The sequence below is a fragment of the Callionymus lyra genome, chromosome 8 (assembly GCF_982586985.1).
Source record: "Callionymus lyra chromosome 8, fCalLyr1.hap1.1, whole genome shotgun sequence".
Lineage (NCBI taxonomy): Eukaryota > Metazoa > Chordata > Actinopteri > Syngnathiformes > Callionymidae > Callionymus > Callionymus lyra.
In genome coordinates, this window is record NC_141825.1 from 3,126,358 (window position 1) to 3,134,396 (window position 8,039).

The window sequence follows — 8,039 nt, forward strand, 5'->3', positions numbered from 1 at the left end:
GTTCATGACTTAATATTAAGGATGGAAAGAAAATGTTCTGCAAAGGGAAATGTCAAAAGAAAAGAGAGTTTTGTAAAAACAGACAAAATACAATAGAGGTTTAAATCAATTTAAATCAACACATGGAATTTAACATGTGTTACTCGTCTGAACCACTAGTTTGTCACATAGGAATTAAAAGAAAGTGTGCCCATATAAGGAATAATAGCAATACGGAAAAAAAGCTACTAATTACATTAATACACTACGGGTAATGTTGTCACTCATTCAAATTCTTCATTGCAATACATACATTACAAACTTATCCAGGACTATATGTTGCAGTTGTTTGTATTGTATAGTTGTTGGGGTAACAATTGCCCGATTTTAGGTTACATGGAAGCCAAAGACGAGCATGAGCAAGAAATCCTTCAAGCTTTCTACAATTTAGAAATGCAAGAGTTTTTCACAGTTTTGTTTGTCCCACTGTTAACATTTGTAATTTAAATATGTTCAAAACTTGACATCGCTTAGATAAATGGTGTTAAAATCTAACCTCTTGTCATAGGTGATGGTCTGCTAATATTAAACATTTGTTTTACAACCAGGACCCAGAGCTAACAGTTTTAACCACATGAGCACAAAGTATTCGGAGAAAGTAGATCCACTGATGACGCTGCTATGAAACGCATTCATACATCTCCGACACTGAGTCTTTGGTGATGAGAAATACCAGAGAACTGACGGGATGTCGTCATCCACGCACAAAGCAAGTCTCTCTGTCGGTGAGACACTTTGTCCTGACCCGCGGTTGGCGGAGTTCACAACGCCACAGACGACAGCTGACAGAAGAGAGCGTTGACCACTGCTGACGAACGCTCGGCATGTTTCTACGGCCCACACGGGGTTGAACCGAGAGGCATTTTTTCCCTCCAACACCCAGGCTTTTCCCACAGCCCCCAGTTTGCGGCGGCTTTAGACTGGTTTTAGGTCATCAGCGTTTGACTGACTGCTGCTCCGGCAGTAACTCCGGCTAACGTGTGTCGCGATAATCCTTTAGTTATGCAAATCTCCGAGTGCCGTTTGTGCTGAGGGTGAAAGTAAAGACGGCGGCACAATGTAGGTCACTATCTTGTCCTCGATCTCCCCGTCGGACAAATGAACCGGGGAAGCTTGGTCGGAAAAAGAGAAGCTGCGAAAGTGTGCGGCGCTTTATTTCAAGACAGATACGATAGAAACACGCCAGATATGAATGTGTGTGAGCGACGGTACTGCCTAGAAGCTTTGTCTTAGCGCATCAATGCAATGGTTAGCTTAACATGACGAATTGAGTGGAGTATTTAAGTAAAAGATGCAATTAACTAGCGTCAACTAACAGTTGATAGTCCCTTTTCCTTTCTATTTGTAGCAAAAAATATATTTTTATGAAGGTATTTTAACGTTTTGTTTTAAGGATGCACTTATAAAGTAATAATGATGTGTATAACAACCATCTTGCGTTCAAAGACACCTCAGAGAAAAATAACAGTTTGTCATGCTTGAAAAACCCGGTGGAAAACTAAAATAAACACCTTTTGATCCACAAGTCCCAACCAACATGTCCGGGACCGGTACCACTTTGCCAGGCATTTAATTCTGTACTGCACAAAAGAAAAAGAGAAAATAAATAGTTTAATTTCTGTTGTTTTTGTCTGAAAGGGTGTTTGATAAAGGAAGTGTTTCATTATCCATATTGACATGTGACTCATGCCTTGTCATAACGTTATAAAGATGAAGTTTTATCAAAAAATAAGTCAAATATGAGTTTTAAAAAGAGTCCAAGTGGTCCAGAGGAAGCTGTCGTCACATTTACATTAGAGAATCTCAGAACCCACCTCCCGCCCAGACACCCATCTCACTCTACCAAAGAATGCATCAACTTTAGCTCAAGTCTGTTCCAATTGTGTCCATTAGAGCACTCAGGGAGTATCCTCGTCTTAACCATATCATAAGGAAACTACCAAATGAACAATATTATCAGGCTTAGCTGAACCAGTCAAACTGACTTGTGGCGACACACACACGTATGCAACAACAACCACTTTGGCGCCTTGTTTTTGAGTGAACGCCAAAACAGACATACGGCGGGAGCGCCACTGTTATCTTCTTACACAGATTAACAATAGCCAGCTTGTGGTCTGTGAGGGGAGAAAGTGTGTCAGCCCTTCCAGGCAGCAGTAAGAACAAGGGCTTCACACAATAAAGTCCAGGTCATTAGCATTATATTCATAAGTCCATTTGTGCAGCAGGGGAAAGTGTGTGTGTGTGTGTGTGTGTGTCAGTGAGAGTGTCTGGGGATGAGCGGGAGTATGGAATATGGGTGGTGGGGGGGGGGGGGGGGGTAGTTGTTGTTGCATGATGGCGAGGACCCCCTTAACTGAGGCTTTGACCATGAGCAGGAGGATGAAGAGGAGGAGGCGGGTGTTTGGTGGGAATAACATGAATATTGATGACATGTGGCTTATTTGTATTGATGGGTCTCTGAGGATTAAAGGGTCCAGGGATGAATAAAATGATCAGAAATGCAGTCTCAATAGCTCAGAGAAGGTGAGGGTTGACCAGTGGAAACTGTAGTAACAAAAGAGTAAGGACAGGTCGTGTCAATGGTTCCCTCTGAACCTCACCACTGTCAACTCCTGACAGCCTATGACATCCCAGCATCTTCCCCACAACAACAACAATCATCCAGCCTCCAACTGTCTCCACAAACTCCTGACAGCCGCGCGCACTTTCCCCTCCGCGCGTGCATGAATGGACTCACCTGCTCCTCTCTTCTGGTCCGGGTGAGTCTCCGGGCGTCACCGCGTGTTTACGTCCCGTGTTGGATGTGTGCGGGGTCCCGCTCAGCTGCTGCACTTGCCCGCTGCGCGTCAGTCTGCTCTTCCCACCGGTTCAGTGGCGCGCTCGCGCACACACCAGGAGGGGAGGGAGTCGCGGGGACGCGCAGCGGCAGCTCCTAAGGGCTGTGCACACGCCTACTGCGCGCACGGCAGCGCCCCTGCTGGTGGTAGCCCGCAGATACTGTTGGAACAAATTCGCACCGAAAATGTACATCTCGCTATAGCAAAAGACTAACGGCAACTAGCAACGAAAACAATAAGACTAATGCCTCTTATTATTTTTTTTTAATACTTAAATTGTCTTGAATCATGAGGAGACCATTTTTAAACTGATGGTCCGGGGGCCAAAATCCGGTCCTTCAAGTAATTTCATGGTTGGATCGTCACGACGTCACCTATTAAATTATACAATTATAAAGTAATACAAATAAAATAATATTGAAGGAAAGGAAATTTGAAACACAGAGATGATAAAAATCCAAGGAGAATGCTTTGTTAATCTTATTATTATTTTATTTTAGAGGAAAAGGAATTAATGCCACATAAATTCCAAAACATTAAATGTTTTGTCATTAAAAATGCCTCTGAACTAATATTATAAATTCAAGTTTTACAATTCAATTCAGAGTATCAGAAATTACACTCTAATCCTTAAAAGGTGGTAAAAATGCTGTAAATTTCACATAAGATTGACAGCAGCTTGAACTGTTAGACACTTTTCAGCCATTGGTCGATCAAAACCATGGCAAAACTACGCATTAAAAAACAAAAACAAAAAAAACTAAATGAATAGAATACAAGTTATGTTATGACTTTAAATTGTACATCACAATACATACATTACTTTATTAAATGTTCCAGTTGTATGTAATGTTGGTGTCAGGAAATGATGTCATCCTTTGTCAGTGATGTCGCTTAAAAAAATAGGTGCCTTTGTGAAAGCCCAATTATGTTAGTATTACTGAGTGGTATGTTATACTACAGGACAAGCAAAAACCATGATTTTGATGTTATATTTTTACCAAAAATTATACTTTAATGCACAGTTTTTAGATGTTTACAATAGTGCATGAAATGGATGGGACACATAAACGTACTTTAGTAGAGTCTATTTGTGTGTAGGCTAATTGTAATGCGCATGATAAAGGAAAAAAATAGAAAAAATAAAGATTTTTAAAAAGGACAGTCCTTGCACTCAAAATGCAAACAACTATACATGACTTCTTAAGCTCTTTTTCATTGCATTCTGCTCCAGCTGGAGCCAAACCTCTGTTCATTTCTTCAACGTTCTTAGTCAGCCAACTTTCCTATTGGCTTGTTCACCTTCAAGCTAAAGACCAGACGCCACATCGAGGACCGCCGGTTCTTGATACGTTTAAAATCAAGTCAAATGAAACATTAATCATAAAATAGATCAAAGCTGTTTGTCACCAGTGAACACAGAGAAATGGTCGAGAAGAATGTTCCTCGAGCACTTGTGTTTGCCTGCCACACACCAAAGATGGATTGAGCGTGAAAACTATAAATTGGACCTTCTCTGGCGACAAAACAAACAGCCCTTCTGGTTGTATTCCATGTGAGATCTTTGCTAGCATGACTGAAGAAGCAGTGGGCAAGTAAATGGATGAATGACCTGAAGAGCTTTTATCACTTCATTGATTTCATTCAGCGTGGCGTTCATCATGGTTCTACTCATGTGATTCTGTCTGCACGTGTGCTCTCACATGTTGTGAACGTTCCTCAGTGCTGCTGAGAGAGCTGGTTTGTAGAGGAGCAGACCGGATCATGGCGGGACAAAACTAAAGGAGCAGCTTAACTTCCCAGCTAATGATGATCAACTCCTGTCTGTCAGTCATTTCCATACCGTGATGCCATCCTAACGTGAGAGCCGGATTGCTCCGATGATCACAATCGCCCGAGGGATCAACTCTGCTGGATCACATCATGTGACTTTGAGAGCGGCGTTCCCTCTCGTTCCATGCTCGCTTCCACACTTGTATTATCTCAGGCTTAGCATGAGGAGCCATCTGCAGGCGCGGCACCAAACCAGAGCGAGCAGACGACTCATTATGACAGAGATCAGCTCGCTTTGGCAACTAGACCGGCTTTAGAGGTTTACAGCAATCCAACGGTCCAGAAGATCAAAAGTCAACTAATGACAGAAGACTTCCGATTTCATAAGCACCCACCCATCACAGTGCCAGGTCCAACTTAAATACCTGCACCGATGTTTGTGTGGAAAAAGCAGCTGCACTATTCAAAGTCTAGACCCGACATTATGAGGATGGACATAAAACAGAGTAACACGGCAGCATCAGCACCAGTGATGGAAGCAAGTTCTATCTAGAATGAGTCTACTATACTAAAGGATGGGCTGATGAAGCTTCATGAAACAGTGTCAAGTAGTTTAGAGGTAAGTAGATGGTGCCATTAGTTTATCAGAACAGTTGTTCTAAGCAAGGGAAAACAGTGCAGAGATCGCCATCTAGTGGACTCTGAAAATAATGACACTGCTTCATGAAACTTCATCAGACCATCACTGAATTGAATTCTTTTGCATTTATTGTCCAGGTTCTATTATAAACATTGTGTATATTTTGGATCCTTTATCCTCTTCAGTTTTGTACATAATTGATGAGTAAACCTGAGACACAGAATTTCATTTTGGATCTTTTTTTGTTGTTTTTGCATCTCAATGGGGGGGGGGACGTATCCTTCAAAGTAAACGTTGCAGCCAACACCCCTGCAGTAAGCCCTGCAGACACGTCGACACAACTGCTGAATCTCATTACTTACTATTAATTTCCCACATGTATATTATTCCAAAAATACTTGGAGGGGTTTTCTAGAGTTCAGGGAAACAATGGAGGAAGAGTGAAGGGAATGTTGGATGCGGATTCTCTCTCTGGCTCAGTGAAATCTCCAATTATTCTGCATCTCTTTGCACTAGAAGTTTGAAGTTTAGTGTGATTATTGCTCAGTCGAGTCAGCGTGTGTCTCTGTGTGTGCTTCATCTCTTGTTTTGTTTTTTTTACTAATTCATTGTTATTTTTCCATTCATTCGGGAACAGACGCAGCAGCAGCCAGCCAAGTGTGAAATGACCTCAGAGGGATGATGAACTAGCTGTGTGGTGTAACCAGAGTGTGACAAAGTACACTGTTCTGGTTCTCTTGGATCTGTCCTCAGCCCTTGACCAAGTTGATCACCAGATCCTGCTGAGAAGACTTAGGGAAGAACTGGGACTGTCTGGGTCTGTGTTACGGTGGTTCTCGTCAAACCTTTCTGAGCGCAGTTTCAGTGTATCTGCCAATCAAATAAGGTCTGAATCAGTGGATCTGTTGTGTGGAGTTCCTCAAGGTTCTGTTTTGGGTCCTTTATTATTTTTGCTGTACTTGATTCCCCTGGGTAAAACCGTTCAGAGATTTCCTGATGTTTCTTATCACATTTTTGCTGATGACATCCAGCTCTACTGCTCTTTTGATCCAACTGAGCCGGAGAGGCTGAAAAGCTTGTTCAAAACTGAATTTGGGTGATTTGGGTCAGTCTGTCAAACTGAGCCTGAGAAACCTGGGTGTTGACAAAGACATGTATCTAGTGCAACACTGCAGAAAACTGACCAGAAACTGTTTCCTTCAACTGAGAAAAATCTCTAAACTTAGGAAAATGATGTCGCAACAAAATCTGGAGCTTGTAGTCCATGCATTTGTGTCTTCTCGTTTAGACTATTGTAACAGTTTGTTTTCATGTCTAAACAAGACAGCTGTCTCGCCTGCAGTTAATACAAAACTCTGCAGCAAGAATTCTGAACCACTCTAGTATGCAAACTCACATTTCTCCGATCCTTAAAACTCTTCACTGGCTGACCTGGATCAGGATCAATTTTAAAATTCTGGTTATTACTTTCATATCTATTCATGCCCAGCTCGGGCTCTGAGGTCTGTGGTCAGAATCTACTGATGGATCTGCGCACAAGCTTCCGGACTAGAGGAGAGAAATCCTTCCATCCTTTCACTTGTGATGGAGAAGAGTTGTTTTTTAATTTGTTTCCTGTGATGAACTTTTCCAAAGTGTCCTCCCTCTAACCCTTTGTAGCTTGGACAGTTTCTAGCAGCCCAAAGACAAAAACAAAGAGACTTAACTAGTAAGAACAAAAGCTAAAACTCTCATTGAGCAGCAGGTGTTGTTTGAATTCAATGGTCCATCATAGAGTTCAGAAATGCTACCAGGATGTTTCAGCGTTTACTTTAGACCAGTGGTCCCCAACACCCGGGTCAGGGATTGGTACCGGTCCATGAGACGGACAAACACTGATTTGTTATGTCTGCCTAAAATGTGTTTTCTTTAGAAAAAGAAAACAGATTTTCTCTGAAATAACATTAGCGTGTGACTCTTGACTAGTGACAATGAGTAAAATACAAACTCTAGAAACAAAACTTCTATTTCTCAGTCAATGTAAATAATGCATAAACACAAACTAACACATTGGCACAACGTCTCTAAAATCTAGGAGACACACACACACACAGAACATTATCAACCTCATACAATCAAATACACAAAGATGTAAATACACTTACTGTACGTCTTGTTGTAAGCAGTTCAGAGCTCTTGCTGATTCAGCGTTATGGTGAGATGTTTTTTTCATGCACTTAGTTATAGTTATTTTGCAGGTCATGCTATTGTATTTTCTTTTTTTTCTATCTGAACGTATCCTTGAATATAATACTGGCCGGTCCGCGGTACAGGTTGGGGACCCCTGCTTTAGACCACTGGTCCCCAATGCCCGGTCCGGGGAAGCAAAAGCAAAAACATTGACATCATTCCTGTGATTGAAATGGTTTTTGTTCTGAAAAGATGGTATTTGACCTAAAGTAACATTATCCTGTGAAACATAAAGACGCTGGTTTCATTCAAATTAACTTAGTAAAACACTAGTGAAAATGAGTGAAATACAAACTCATTGTAATTTGTTATTTTATAAACCGGGAAAAGGGTTGGGGTCCTCTGTGTTAAGACCACCCGTGCAAATGAAATCCTATTACTGTTGATCATCGCTGCAGGACAAGTTCATGAGTCAGCTCTGTTTACATCAGGCTGCGTTTTCTGCTACGTAATTACGTTACGATTAGTCTATATTAAACGATGCCTGACCAAGGGAGGAACCACGAGGCGATAAATGC

The 8,039-nt window shown here is 41.6% G+C and overlaps 1 protein-coding gene across 12 annotated transcripts in view; it reads right to left on the bottom strand.

Annotated features, from left to right (window-relative positions):
- The window catches only part of nrcamb (neuronal cell adhesion molecule b), a 91,176-nt gene extending 88,279 nt beyond the window's left edge, over positions 1-2,897 (bottom strand). For 11 of the 12 annotated variants that reach the window (XM_087797741.1, XM_087797740.1, XM_087797737.1 and 8 more), the window contains exon 1: positions 2,780-2,897. The gene's annotated coding sequence lies outside the window, so the exon portion shown is untranslated. The remainder of the gene's footprint in view (positions 1-2,779) is intronic. The other variant, XM_087797736.1, reaches the window with a different exon arrangement.
- Positions 2,898-8,039: the final 5,142 nt, after the last annotated feature.